Below are 15,698 nucleotides of genomic sequence, written 5' to 3'. Positions count from 1 at the left end.
TTTACCATAACACTGGACGTTATTGAGAAATACGTGCACTTTGAATGAGTTCAGAAAAACTATTTCTTTTTATAAGCTAATTGAAGCAGCGAATCAAAACATGGAGTAGAGGGAATGTAAGTCTGCAATGCTGTCTACTGTTTTACATTGCTTTGTGATTAAAAGTGATGTAGAGAATTAAATAATTGTACTAGTCATAAAGGTAGTGTAAGTCTGCTTCATAGTAAGCAGTATCAGTGTGATAGGAAATGTAGAACATGATTGAGCAAGAAGGGGAAGATATTACTACTCCAGGATTGTGTAAATGATCTTCAACATTTTAATTCTGAAAGTTGCGGAAATGCGAAAAGACGGGATTGGCTAACAAGAATTCCAAGAGTTATACATGGCTCTGACAAGATTTGGCCTTGTGGAATCTTGTGGTAGAGAGCAAGAAGTCATTTATTGTATGTAACATGTTTTTGAAAACGATGGAGGTTTTCTTTCAGAAAGTGGCGGGTTGAAAGTAATAACAGCACAACAGAGTGTAAGCTGTTCATAGGACATCCTTGGCCGTCATGGAAAGTAAGTTAACTTTAAGGAGTTCTGAATTCTGATTTGTAATGTTGTATGGGTTTTTTAAACACAATCATTTTGATTGTGTTTTTTTTCCCCGCTGTTATATGATGAATACCTTCAAGTCACTGTTTTAGTGAAATTTGATACATTCTGAGAACAGCAAAAATAAACCATTTAACATGTATAATTAATTCTGTTCTGTTTGCATTTATGATGTACATGTAGAACTGTGTAGGAGGCATGGAGAAGGTGAGGCTTCTGTAAGTGTCAAAGTTGTTGCATACAGTGCTCATATTCTACGTAGTCTTTTATATTTCATTACTTTCACTGTTTCTGACTGATCTAAAAAATTTTTTTTTAAAAGAACAGTAAGTATAAGGGAAGGAAACAGACAGTTATGTTAAAAGAAACACAGCTATAGGGAATAAACTAGGGATACTGTTACCCGCAATCCTCTGCTGATGATGTCACTGAGCATGTCATGAATGATGTAATATGTGACATCATCAGCAGTGGATTACGGGTAATAGTATCTCTAGTTTACTCCCCTATAGCTGTCTTTCTTTTAACATAACTGTCTGTTTCCTTCCCTTATACTTACTGTTCTTTTTTTAAAAAAAAAAATTTTGGTTCGCTTCCGGTTCGCGTACCGGGGAGCGAACTGGGAAGCGAACTAAGAGAAATAGAGGTTGGCACAGTTGCAAATATTGTACCAATTTTTTAATAACGGGGAGGTAGTTCTGAAAAGAACTTTTTTTTAAATTGTTTTTGTTGTTTTATATTTTTTTTATTATTTTTCTGAACATTTTGTTACTTTTTTTGAATTTTTCTGAACAGTTTTATATTTTTTTTGTTTTTTTTTCGGAGGGGGCAACGAAAACGATTCATTGTAAAGGGCTCAACAGGAGCAAGAAAACAAAAAAAAAGAATTTATTGTTTGGGGAGTTTCGGACAAACATGAGCATGATTGTCAATAGCTCTGTTGATCAGAGTGATGCTACTTTCTCCGTAGCAAATGAATCCACTGCAATGTACGCAGACTTGTTTTACTTCACGAAATCTCGTTTGTATATTTGGCACCATCTCCCTGCCCTCTGGTCCCGTTACTTCCGGTACAACAGATCTTCTGGCCATAATAGGGAGATTATCTAGGTCGTCCTGTTCCTCTTCTTCCTCTTCTTGCTGAATTATAACTTTAGCAGGTGGTCCACTCTTCCTTGGATGTGGTGGAGGTGGTGGGGAAGCACCAGCTGAAGCTAGTAAAGAAGCCATTGCTCACTGGTAACAAAGGGTCTTTCTCTCACAATGATGAAAGTCAGAGTGAGGAAAGAAGGAGGGATTTTCACCATTTGGGAAAAAAAATAGTTCTCAACCAATGAAAAGTGTTCATTTTAGATCATATGACCTAGTCTTACATCATTAGGAAACCGAAAGTGAAATGAACCAATGAAAAGTGTTATTACCAAGTCACATGACCTGCTGTGTTTACGTTACGCGCTTTGCAGGGCCTCCCGGTTTGCTTCCAGAAACCTGTGCTTTGCGACTCGGTAAGCGTACGAGTTCGCTAACGTAGCACGTCATATGATGTATCACGCGACAACGCGAAACGTCATGCGGACGGGACGCGTCACGATGTTGTTTTCTAACGCGGCAGTTGCGGTAAAGAAACGTTTACCGGCTCGCGGTCTATTTCGCGGCATCAAGGTCAGCTAACGGGAAGCTTCCCGATTCGCGAAGCGGGAACGAAGAAAAAAAAATATTTAAAAAAAAGTTATTAATAAACATATAAAATATATTTTTGGATTTAAAGAAGAATAAATTTTACAGCTACAGATATTAGCTGTTAAAAAACCAATGAAATTCACTGAAAAAACCATAGGTTATAGACCATATATAGTTAGGAATTAGCATTTACAAAACCTTGAAAATTCACTGAAAAAACCATAGGTTATAGACCATATATAGTTAGGAATTAGCATTTAAAAAACCTTATTTTACTCACACAAAACCATTGAAATTCCATATATAGTTAGTTGCACTAACTATATATCGCGCACCCGCAATCCACTGCTGATGATGTCACATATTACATCATTCATGTCATGGTCAGTGACATCACTGATGACATCACTGATGACATCTCAAATGACATCACTGATGACATCTTACTTGACATCAATGATCACATCACTGATGATATCATTCATGTGATAATACAATGCATCTCCTCACACTCTAATATAACCTCCGTTACACCCAGTGTTAAATAGAGAGTATCATTTTTGAAACCATTGACACACCAATACTAGTTACTACATACGCACTCACTGATTCCTATGTCTACACACACATTCACTCATACAATCATTCATACATACAATCACTCATCTTTACAACACTATCATATGCACTCATACACCTATACAGACACTCACACTCTGCCACTCATCCATGGAGTTACTCACACACCTAGTCAGTCCTGAAAAGAATCAATCACACTTCCATTTTCTCATCTATACAGTTAAACACAGAACACCTTACATTTTTGAAACATATACTAACACATAGTTACTCTCTTATAGAATCACTGATACAAGTACACATTGATCTGCACAGAGTCACACACCTCCCAGCCAGCCATACACACACTCAGTCTCCCATACAAATACTTGTGCAACCAATCAATAACCCATATAGCTACTTATATAGCTACTGATCAACACATGCAGCAGCTTGCACAACAACAGACATACTGATGCACACTTTTAGACAGTTTAGTCACTAACCCGTGCATTCAGTAAGACGCATTTAATCACTCACTCATACAGTCAATCACGCACCTACTAAAACCTTCATTCAGACACTTATACATCCACTCATTCTTCAATATGTAAAACATATTTAAACTTTACAGAAACACATAATCACTGGATGTTGTCATCAGTGATGTCATCAGTAATGTCACTGACCATGTCATGAATGATGTAATATGTGACATCATCAGCAGTGGATTGCGGGTGCGCGATATATAGTTAGTGCAACTAACTATATATGGAATTTCAATGGTTTTGTGTGAGTAAAATAAGGTTTTTTAAATGCTAATTCCTAACTATATATGGTCTATAACCTATGGTTTTTTCAGTGAATTTTCAAGGTTTTGTAAATGCTAATTCCTAACTATATATGGTCTATAACCTATGGTTTTTTCAGTGAATATATATATATATATGTGTATATATATATCCTCCACCAAAGCGATCATCAGACTCTGCGCGCTCTACTGTGGGTGCTCAGCTACGGGGCCGGATCGTGGCCCAATTAATTTTTCCACCAAGAAAGCGGCACTCAGGGTTTATAAAGTTAAAATTTTTACTTTATTTCTCCAGCTCGGACCAACGCGTTTCAGCCATCACAGGCTTTGTTCACGGTAAGTGAGCTTTTTTCTATGTCCACTATTTATCCCAATTGGCTGTAAGGGGGCATTATGGGACTAGTAGTTTGTTACAATTACTTGATAAAGAATCAATGCAATTCGTGTCCACAATATTTACATATAAGTACATTCTTTGGTGTTCGCGCTGCTCTGTGCGCACAGTCATTTACATCTCATATTTATGTCATATGCAGAGTGTGTTTTCCATTTATATACATATTTTAATTGTATAGTACCCATTTACTTAACAAAAAAAGCTTTTTTGTGTTGTTTGCTTTGTGGGTAAAGTACCTCATCATTTTCTATTTACTTAACGTATTTTTCATATGAAAAGTAGAGCATGGCTGTATTTCTGATCGCGCTGCTTTACGCGCATTGAGCAAGTCATCTCTTATATTTACATCATATAGAAAATGAATTAGTGTCAGTGGTCTAGTACCCAATTCAATTTACTCATGTATTTCCACATATGTGTCTTGTATGGGTATAGTACCCAACCATATTGTCTCTGCTCATTTTACACATATTGCAGTCTTCGCGTTTTTAATCTAAATGTACGTAAAGTTCCTCATCAAAGTTCATCCCAAGGGGCATCTTTGTTTTGAGTCTGATTATGAGTTTGGATTCGATTTGTCACAGTTTGCGTAGTCTATTGCCACCTCGTTCGTCCAAATTGACCATGTGTATCCCAAAATAAGACATGGCTCTCCAATCACCTTTCTGACATGATAGCATGTGTTTGGCTGTTGCATACGACATGTCCTTATTCTTCGCAGCCCGGATGTGTTCTAATATCCGTTTTTTTAGAGCACAGGTTGTGCTTCCAATGTAGCATGACCCACATTTGCATTGTATCACATACACTACATGTGAGGAGGAACAGGTAATTTTTCCTTCAATGGGCGTTTTCTTTCCATCTGGTTCATCATAGGTGTTTTTATTCAGGCCAATTTTGCATGCTTTGCATGCATTGCATTTTCGAAATCCATTTCGTTGTTCAGTCAACCAGTTGTTTTCATTTCTTAACTTCTTGGATTTGAAATGGCTATTTACAAGATGGTCTTTTAGTGATGATGGTTTTTTGTAGCTTATCATTGGGCCATCGCCAACTATTTTTCTCAAATCAGGATCCCTCGATATCAAATGCCAGTATTTCTTGATTTTACTTTTGATGATGCCACTTTCCTTACTGAAGGTTGTCACAAATGTTGGTGGTCCATCTAATTTATCCTTCACTGTTTTCGTAGTTAATATCACAGATCTTGTTCTGAGTTCAGCTTTTTTCTTACTTTTTTCCAATATTCTTTCACTGTATCCTCTTGATCTCAGTCTTTCTGTGGTTTCCATCATTTTGTTTTCTGCATCTTGTTCTTTGGAGCAGTTTCTTTTCATGCGAATAAATTCGCCATATGGGATACTTGCCAGTAGGGGCTGCGGGTGAAAACTGGTCCCATGGAGAATACTGTTTGTGGCCGTTAATTTCCTGAACAGTGTTGTTTGTAGTTGTCCATTTTCAACGTACACTTTAATGTCCAGGAAATCAATTTCTTGTTTACTGGTGGTATGGGTGAATTGTAGTCCAAGGTCATTATCACAAAGTTTAGTAAAGTATGTGTTAAAGTCACTTTCTGTACCACTCTAGATTAAAAACAGATCGTCGATGTAACGAACCCACAGTATTATTTTATCCAGATCTGATTGGTTTATGGGATCCCATGCAATCAACTTCTCCCACCACCCCATGGTGATATTGGCATAGTTGGGTGAGAATGAAATTCCCATGGCCGTTCCACATTCTTGCTTGTATAGTTGGTTGTCAAAGAGGAATACATTATTGGTTAAGCATTGCTCGATCATATTCATTAACATTTCAGTATGTTTACGTTCTCCGATGTTTCGCTGTCTTAGAAAGTATTTACATGCCTCTAAGCCAATTTCATGTTTGATGGACATGTACAGTGAAACTGCATCAATTGTAACCAGTAGGTAGTTCTCACTCCATGCGATATCATTAAGTATTCGTAAGAAGTCTCCTGTGTCTTTGATGTAGGAGCTCATGCTCTTTGCGATGGGTGCCATAAATAGATCTACGTACTGGGAGATGTTCTCATATAGGCTTTGACATGATGACACAATTGGCCTGCCAGGTGGGTCCACGAGTGTCTTATGGATTTTCGGCAGAAAATATATTGTGGGGGTTACTGGGTGATCGTTCATTAAGAATTTCCTTTCTTCTTCATCCAGCAGACCTTCTCTTTGCCAGTTCTCTAATAATCCATTTAGTTGCAGCGTCATTGTATTTATTGGATTTGTTAGGGATAAATAGTGGACATAGAAAAAAGCTCACTTACCGTGAACAAAGCCTGTGATGGCTGAAACGCGTTGGTCCGAGCTGGAGAAATAAAGTAAAATTGTTTAACTTTATAAACCCTGAGTGCCGCTTTCTTGGTGGAAAATGTATATATATATATAGAGAGAGAGAGAGAGACAGAGAGACAGAGAGAAAGAGAGAGATATTTTCACTGAAAAAAAACATAGTTTACATAGTCGTTATAGGTTGGAAATAGCATCAAAAACCTTAGAAATACACAGACAAAAACAAAGGTTACAGAGACGTTTACTTAGGTTCAGATTTTACATACTCAAAACCGTAGAAACTGAGCAGTTATAGTTACCTGGGCTAACTATAACTTACACTCCCCACAATGTTCCTGCCCGTAGAGCACAGGATTTTAAGCTGCTCTCTACGGGTAGGAACAATACTGGCTCCCGCTGGCATCACGGGGTCTCTGGGGGCCCTCAACATTCATCATATGGGTGCCCTGGATGGGCTCAAGGGCACCCACCCTTTACTGGCAGGGCCATTTTTGTAAATCTTTCATTATGCATTGGTCAAGGCATATGAATGGTAAAGGGGTTACGTGGTAAAGGCATACGTGGTAAAGGCATACGTGTTAAAGGCATTTGTTGGTATCTATGACATTATAATTAGTCTAATCCTGCACTATCTCTTGACTTGAAACTAAACCCTGGGCCTTGATAAACTGAACACAGACAGCTCAAAAAAAGTGTAAAAGCAGGTTTAGTGGGAATGTCATGTCACATTGTCATCACATGACAATTCCCCAGTGCATTGTACCATTTCCCCAGTTTTCCCCAGATAAATAGTGCTATGACCCGTATAGCACTACTCGCCACCACGTTTAGAGGGTGATCCATTTCTCCTCCTACCCTGGAAAAATAGATACATCCGGCATTTTGTTGAAGTGAAACTCTAACTGTTACCAGTGTCAGAAATAGTCAGATTGGGGTCTGTGAATGCTCACTTGCTCACAAACTGGCAAGGTGAATCATGCATGCACTACAGCTACTAGTGTGTGATTCTGCACATGCAAAACATGTACACCTGGCAGCTATCATCTGACTAGTTTTGTTTTCAAACATTGTTGAAAGAGCTGAGGACACAGACAAGCCCACTGACACCAAGAGAGAAACAGTAATAACAGTTATTCACAGGCCCTGGCAAACCCCCTAGGCCTGCTCATCATGAGACCAATCTCCCTCCCAAACATTCTTGCTAAGCTATTCACAGGCATTCTGGCACACAACTTAGTCCATTCATAATGGCCTTATGACTGCAAGCCACAGCAGTGGTAAGTTAATATTGTGCGTTTAATAAAATTGATCATTTCCAACACTGAGAAGACACTGGGTGTAGGAAGGTGGATATCTGACTATATGGTTACCCCAACTTTTTGCCGTGTGTTTTGCTGGTTTTCGACTTAGTTGGCCTGGGATCCTGCTTTTCAGGGCCACGGGCTATCTGATCTCCCTATAAAATGGACTCCATGTACTTTAGGTACATACCAGATTGGGTATTGGGTCACCTCTGTGAGCCCCTGTGTAGTGTACCATAGGTACCCAGGGCATAGGTGCATCCAAGGCCTATCATGGTAGTAGTAGTAGTAGTAAAATCAAAGTTTATTTAGACAATAGTCTATAAACCATACACAAGACCATGGATCCACTTAGCAATAGACATTTTACATCATATTTCATTTTAACACTCAATACACATTTAAAACCATAAAAGCACTAAACTGACATTTTCCATTTTTTTTAAATCTTAAAATCTTAAAATTTCCCAACTTCCTTGGCTGTCTCCATTACAGCTTCCCTTATCGCTTTCAAAAAATTCCCCAGCGCAATTGTGATATCTAAAAACGACATTTCAGTAAGGAGAACAACAGCCTCTGATCGTGTATTCACCTTATACTTTAAAAATATTGGACGTAGAAACATTTTACGCACTGTTAAAATCCATGTACAGTCCAGTAGTATATGTAAAATATCATTCTTCACACCTAGGCCACATTTACAAATACCATCAGGTTGGATCAGGGCTACTTTTAATTTACTATCGATCTTCCATGGATTTAAGCCTACCCGAACCTTCATGATTTCGTACCTTAACCATTTACTGGGTAACACATCCAAATAAGGAAACCGGACCTCCTTTTCCCATTCATTCCTTTCCCCAGTTCACTGATTTTTTCAACTTCAGGTGCTCTAGATCTTGTGATCTAGAATATTCATGCCCTCGGTCCCTGAGCATTTTCTTAGTAAAAACTAAGTCCAATAAGGGTTGCTCGAGGGTCAACTTTAATTGCGCAGTTACTTGCTGAAGGGTTTTCCCGTGCCCAATGTAAACTGCTTGCTTGTATTTCCTTTCTGCACCAAATTGACACCTTCTGTTCACCACCGGGCGTCTGACGGTTCCAAAATCTTAGCAATGACATTTGTGCCTTTACCTCCCATGCCGTTAAGCCTACCTCCAATCTAATAGCTTGCAACATGGAACCGTTAGGTAGAGATAACAGCATTTTAATTATCTTTCCTTCCTCCCGGTCCCACGCCCTTTTACCACTCAGATAGAGCACTTCAGCACCGTAGAGAACTTGTGGGGGTATCATAGCTTCAAATGCCTTTATTAGCGGTCTGTGAGACATGTCACCATAGTCCTTATTGAATTTTTTCAATCCACAGACCGATGAGGACGCCTTTGAAGTTTGTGCCACCACGTGGGTATTCCACTTTAATGCACTGTCAAACCAAAGGCCTAGATATTTATATTCATTTACTACCTCTAATTTGTCTAAACCTAGAAACCATTTAAAAAAATTTACCCTCTTCCCGAAACATAGGATCTTTGTTTTCTCCATATTCACCGATAGAAACTTTTTCTCACAATATATTTTAAAGGCATTTAATTTCCTTTGGAGGCCCATTTCAGTTTGGTCCACGATCACTAAATCATCAGCATATAAAAGGCATGCAACTTTATTATTATTCATGCGTGGGCTCGCACTCTTTTCAACTTCCAAAACCACGGGAAGATCTGCTAGGAAGATTGAAAAGAGCAAGGGTGCCAAAACGCCCCATTTTCTCAAGCCATTCTTTACAGGGATTTTCTGCGTTAATGAGCCCGTTGAATCTCTAATGACCTGGGCCCAGTTGCCACTATGAAATTCTTTTAGAATATTTAATATGCCCTCCGGCAATGCATAATCTTTTAGCACTTCCCAAAGGCTGCTTCTATCTACTGAATCAAAGGCCGCTCGGAAATCGACGAAACAGCAGCATAGTTTGCCGTTTTGTTCAATCGATTTCCTAGCTAAGGCCCACAGGGCAAAACAATGATCAATCGTGGAGTGGCCTTTTTTAAACCCACCCTGTTCCACTGGTACGATTGACCGAAGATCCGCCCACTCTTTTAGCTTACCGAGTATCATCTTAGCAAAAATATTTTCTCCTATATCTAATAGGTTAATTAGTCTGTAGTTTTTAGGGGCATGTACATCTCCTTTCTTATGCAGAGGCCTTATTATTGCACCCTTCCAGTTTGCAGGTACTACCCCTTGCTCAAGTATTAAAGTAAACATTTTTGAGAAAAATTCCGCCCGCCAGGGCTGGTTTGAGTTTAAGATCAGGGCCGGCATATCATCCGGGCCTGCCGCTCTAGTTAAATTTAAAGTCCTAATTATCCTGAGGACGTTTATTACTGAGCAATCATGTTTGAGATCCTCTACTAGATCTCTCCACTGCTTAGGTACCAAATTATCCGACAACCTTCCCGGGGCATACAATTTCTGAATATGCTCAGCCCAAGCATCTTCCTCTACTACACAGGTCATTGGTGTAATCAAGGGTTCCCTGGCTGACTGTATTAGCTTCCAGAATTGCCGTAGGTTCTTATTTTCAATGGTTTCCAATAATTTGCCCCAGCAAGATTCTTTATGAATCCTTTTTACATTGCGGATTAACATATTATATTCTCTCTTTATTTTTAATAAGTTTTCCGTGTAATTTTTTTACGTAGGCTACGCTCTTCTCTCCTAATTTCTCTTTTTTTCATTAAACAATCCTGATTAAACCATGTTCCTTTCTTACTTTGAGTATTTCCTTTCTTGTTCTGTTCTTTTGCAGGGGGCCTTAGTTCTATACTTATACTTTCTACTACTTGTTTTATTTTTTCCACAAACCAAGATAGGTCTTGGCCCTTCCGGCAACCTAGCTGAATCTTATGTTGCAGGCTTACTAACTTCTCTATTGATTTTTCAGATAACCTAGTGGTCATCCGCTTAGGGTACTCTGTCTCTTGCCAGATAACTCTGTCGCAAACCATGTATTGTGCTATTTCCAATTCTAACTTTATTAGATTGTGATCACTACATTCCATGGGGTTGATGCTAAAATCTTTCACTAACTCGAAATTCCATGCCGGCAAAAACACATAGTCTATTGGGCAATTATGTGCCCCATATTTAAAAGTTTTCTTTGCCGGGCGGTCCTGGACTATCCTTCCGTTTAAACAAAAGAAACTTTTATTTGATAAATAGTTGCCCAATTCCACCGCATCTGTAGAGGTGTTTGTTTCCATAAACTCTGCATTTTTTATATCATATGCCTCTCGAATTTCTGAGTGCCATTGGTCTGACAATTTTGGATTTAGTTTATGGTTAAAATCTCCCGTTAACACAATCAGGTCATTTCCATACTTATCACAAAGTGCATCCATATCATTCTTAAAATTTAACAATTCGACCCCATATTCTCTCGTCGAGTTCCATTGCATATACACATTTAGGATCAGTATAAATTTATATTTCTTATCCGCAAATGTGGTTTGGATTCTGCAGGCAAGAAGCCACTTACACTTTACAGATATCAAAATGGTTTTAGTTGTTAGAGTTGTTGATATCATTGTCAACAAGCCACCTGCTGGGTGTCCAAAGTTCGATTTTACAGCTGCACGGTGGACTTGTCGAAACCCTTCAACTATTTGGGGGACACCACAGAGCCAGGTCTCTTGTATACAAATAATTCCGTTCTTTTTTGCAAGTTCTTTCACAATTTCCCGTTTTAAAAGTGTTCCCAATCCATTTATGTTCCAAGAGACCAATTGTATTCTCTGTGGCTGCCCCATTGCCTATTCTACATCACTTAAAGGCCCATTCACTACTGAATCTTCCCTGTAACTATATGAAGGTCCTGCTAAGCTGGAGGTGTTACTCCAATTCTTCCATGCCTCCAACATATCTGTATTGTTTATTACTATATTAAAGTTTTCTCTCCCTTCCTCTATTTCCTCCTCGGGGAGCCTCACCTGCCTCTTGCTTAGCCCCGCATGATATCTTAAGAAGGGTTTCTGCTGGGGCACCTTAAACACTGGCACTAACTCTTCTTTGGGCACTAGACGAATCCCCTCTTTACGGATTTCTTGCTCTGCGTTTTCTATTGCGGACGTCACCAAGCCCGAATAAAGCTGTAATTTAGTGACTTCCTTGCCATCCCCAATTGTTTCGAATCCCACTATTCTTAGATCTCGAGTATTTATGCCACTTAAATTTGGGCAATGGGCAAAAACCTTGAGTAGGTGTGCTCTATTTAAATACCCACTCTTTTTAGATTTTTTGCCACCCCTTTCCAATTTTACATGTTCAAAATAAAGCCACTTATTCCCTCTGTCAACCACTTCTTCTGGCTTTGTAACACCTTGATAATATAGTGTATTTAATCTAGGTATCACTTTAGGGCTACTTTCCCGGTTTGCATTACTTTTATTTTTGATGGGGGGCAACCGAGCCTGTGTCTTTGCTAATTTTGAGGTTACATGAATCTCCTTATCCTGTTGGGTTTGCTTCCTATTATACTTCTCTTTTTTTACTGATAAGATAGCCTCTTTCTCAAAATCAATACCTTTCTGAACCCTCATTGTTTTCTTTGATTGAGACTTAAGCTTATGTGTTACCTCTTCTAATGACTCCTTCCTCCCCTTTCCTTTTTTCGTCGCTCTTAAATTGAACTTTCTTTGTGCCTCCCTACCTGAATCTCTTATTCGTTTAGAGTGACCATAATGCCTATATTCACCTCTCCTTTTTACCAACATTGGCCATTTTGACACATAAACTTCATGGCCATCAACGTGAGCTTCATCAACTTGGCTTACAAGTGGGATATCGGCTAATCTACCATCCCCCTCCCTCCCTTGACCCGTAGCCACCGGGTCTATGACAGGTCTCAACATTGAAGGCATTTGACCTCTAATGCCCTGTAATTCTCCCTCAATTTTAGAGAGGTAAGTTTTTTGACTTTTCAGGACATTGTGGTTTAGCATTGTTATTTCTAACAATCCTTGTAGCGATTTTTGCACCATTAACATCATTTCTAACATTGAAACTGCCGGGGATTCTGATACTTCCAAGTTTATATCCAGTGACCGGTTTTCCCCATTTGTGACACTGCTTTTGTCCAGATCTTCCTGGTCATTGACTTCCCCCAAGACATTCTTTACAAATCCAACTGGACAACCGTCTGTGTTATGGGCAGAATCATCACTATGGTTAAGGGCCTGACTATCTTCCTCTTTCTCTTCTGCCACCAGGTTGGTTAATCTTGGGGAGGAAGAAAGTCTCGGTGACATTATTATCCCCTTCTGCCCTGTCAAGGATAGGACTGATCGGTTCACCAAATCTATGGAGTCTACCAAATGCCCATCGAATATTAGGGAGGATCCTTCTTTCCATGTTTCTTCCATTTCTTCCGTTTCTATAGTTTTTGCAGGAGAAAAAACCAGTTTAAAATGCTTTCCCACAAACTCCTTAATTGTACTAGATGCTATGCTCCCCTTACTTCCTCCGTGTAGTACTTCCTTGGGAGCCTTGGGAGTTTTTCCTTTTAATTTTTGGGAGCGTTTTGATTTTTCATTTACCCTCCGGGGAGAAGGACTCTCCTGGGTAACCTGTTGATTATCCCCATTCAGTTCTGCCTTCTTTGTATTCCCTAATGTGCTTTTATTTTTCCGTGGCGTCATTTTATTCCCTCTGTTTTTTCTCTCAGCACTTCAAACAGAGTCGAATTTCTTAAATTATTAAATTAAAATAACTAATATTTCACTTCACTTACCTCTGTTGTGCCTACTTCTTGTGCTTGCGCTCTTGCCCGTGCCCTTTACCGTTTTTCTTTTGTAGGGTTCTCACTTTTCTCTCCAATCAAGGCTTTACTTATTTAAGGTTATGTTTGAGGCTAAAAAGTCCCTCAAAAGGGACACCCAAGCAAGCTCCTGCTCCCTTGCCCCTAGTTCCTTGCTTCCTTGCCCCCCCTCTACCTTCCCGTAGTTCAAATGGGCTCAGGCAGAGGCGTGGGAGTTCTTGCTTGATTCTTAATTTTTAAACAAGATTCTGCCTGCACGTGTCTGTGAATTCCCGAGACACTAGCAAGCCTCAGCAAATCATTAGTGAAACAGCTGCGTGACTGGTGGAGAGTGTCTGGCGCCGATTCTATAGATCGTCACACTTCAGCAAGTACCCGGGCTCCGAGCTCCTTTTTACCTCGGTGCTCGTCTCGCTCATTTACTCGCGCCCAGCCAAGCGCCTCAATTATCCTTAGTGTTAACGTTCCGCACTCCGCTTCCTTAGTTAGCCCGTTTGCTTTCCGCTTCCCGCTTTTCACTTTTTACGGAGTTCTGCTCCTGCTCCGGTTTTCCACCTCCAGCGTTCGGCGTCCGTTGGGTTCACAGGGCACGCATGCGCAAACACACCTTCGGCAACAACAGAGATCGTAAAGTCAACCTATCATGGGCTGAAGCATGTATTATGCCACCCCTGGCTGGCCATCCAAACTGACACCACAGGTTTATCACTCAGCTTGAGTAAGGTGGTGTAATCACCCCTTACTTAGATATAGTATACCTATATCTACCTTTATATATAGACACATATTCACCGATAAGTAACTCCCATGGTAGGCCTCGACAATCCTCGAGGCAGAGTGCTTGGTTTTATGTGAGAGGGTGCCCTAGCATGAGCTGAGCCCCTCTGCAGCTTTCAGAACCATGTCCTTATAGCTGTTCTATGATATAGCCATACCATATACTCTTAAGTGCATTATAATCCTCGCGGTTAAATGCTAACTTTGGTGTGGCTTTATCAAAACATGTGGTGTAAGGTGTTAAACACTTTGGAATACTACCCCCTCCCGCCAATTCCGGCGGCGGGGGTAGCATTCCACCCTTCAAGAGGGAAAAGACATGTATGGTACTGCTTTACCCGGTTAGGGTTAAGCAGAGCTTCAGCATCACAAAATGGATGCTGCTGCCACAGACACAAGTCTGACCTCCTGCTGCTGGAAGAAACTCAAGCAAGGGAGGCCTGGACAATGGGATTCCTGTTGAGGGAGGTGCTAGGACCTCCCCATACAGCCTGTAGTGTATTGGGGCAGGGTGGGTTGAATGGAACAATGCTTTTCCAGACACTGCCTGGGGCACACAAGATGCTCCATGCATAGCCCGGTTCAAACCAGTTGCTGGGGCACTCCAGCCCCACTCTGGCGCGATACTGGACAAAGGGTAAGGGGTGTAACCACCCCCTTCCCAGGTGTACCCATAGGAGGGACCTAGTGGGTAATCCAGCCCATTTTCTTAGTATAAAGATAGGTGCTGTGTCCCCAGGACTTTAGATTATCCTGGAACGAAACTCTGAAATGAAACTCTTGGACCTTCGACATTCTATACCGACTAGAAGACTGAAGACATCTCCCTTGTGGTCAAGGAGTGACCACCCTGTGTAAACAGGGACCCCTGTCTTTAGTAACAAGCAAGGTAAAGGCGGCAGTTGTCATTTGAGCTGATCCAGTGTGAACAGGAAAGCATTGTGGAAAAAGATGTCCGGAGTTACCTTTGTCATATATACTTCCTGAAGAGTTACCTTTGTTATACAGTTCATAAAGAGTTACCTTTGCTATACACTTCCTGAAGAGATACCTTTGTTATACACTTTCTGAAGAGCTACCTTTGGTAGATACTTCCTGAAACTGAATTAACGGCAGCGCTTCCTGATTCCTCTCTTTTTCCACAATCTGTTCTGTTTAAATGAAATCTTGTCCATGTGTATCTACCCAAAACTGTACCTGTAGCACATGTGTGCTCTGTGGCTGCCCTTTCCTTAGTAATTTACTCTGAACAATGGTAAATCCTCCCTTTTCAGAAGTAAATAAGATGTGACATGTTCAACCGCAGTTTTAATGAAATATCCATGTATGGTAAAATGTTCCTTACTAAATTTCAAATATGGTAGCGAAGAGATGTCTTCTACAGCTGGTTAAATATTGTGTATTCACATTGTATTACATTTGCATTTAGTAATATTAC

At 40.1% G+C, this 15,698-nt stretch overlaps 1 protein-coding gene across 2 annotated transcripts in view; it reads left to right on the top strand.

Annotated features, from left to right (window-relative positions):
* Positions 1 to 15,698, top strand: part of LOC144805755 (uncharacterized) — a 164,513-nt gene that overhangs the window by 144,988 nt on the left and 3,827 nt on the right. The window lies entirely within an intron of this gene.

Source organism: Lissotriton helveticus (assembly GCF_964261635.1).
Source record: "Lissotriton helveticus chromosome 1_1 unlocalized genomic scaffold, aLisHel1.1 SUPER_1_unloc_22, whole genome shotgun sequence".
NCBI classification, from domain to species: Eukaryota; Metazoa; Chordata; class Amphibia; order Caudata; family Salamandridae; genus Lissotriton; species Lissotriton helveticus.
Note: the sequence above shows the minus strand (reverse complement) of the source record. Positions and strands in the feature narration are given on the sequence as shown.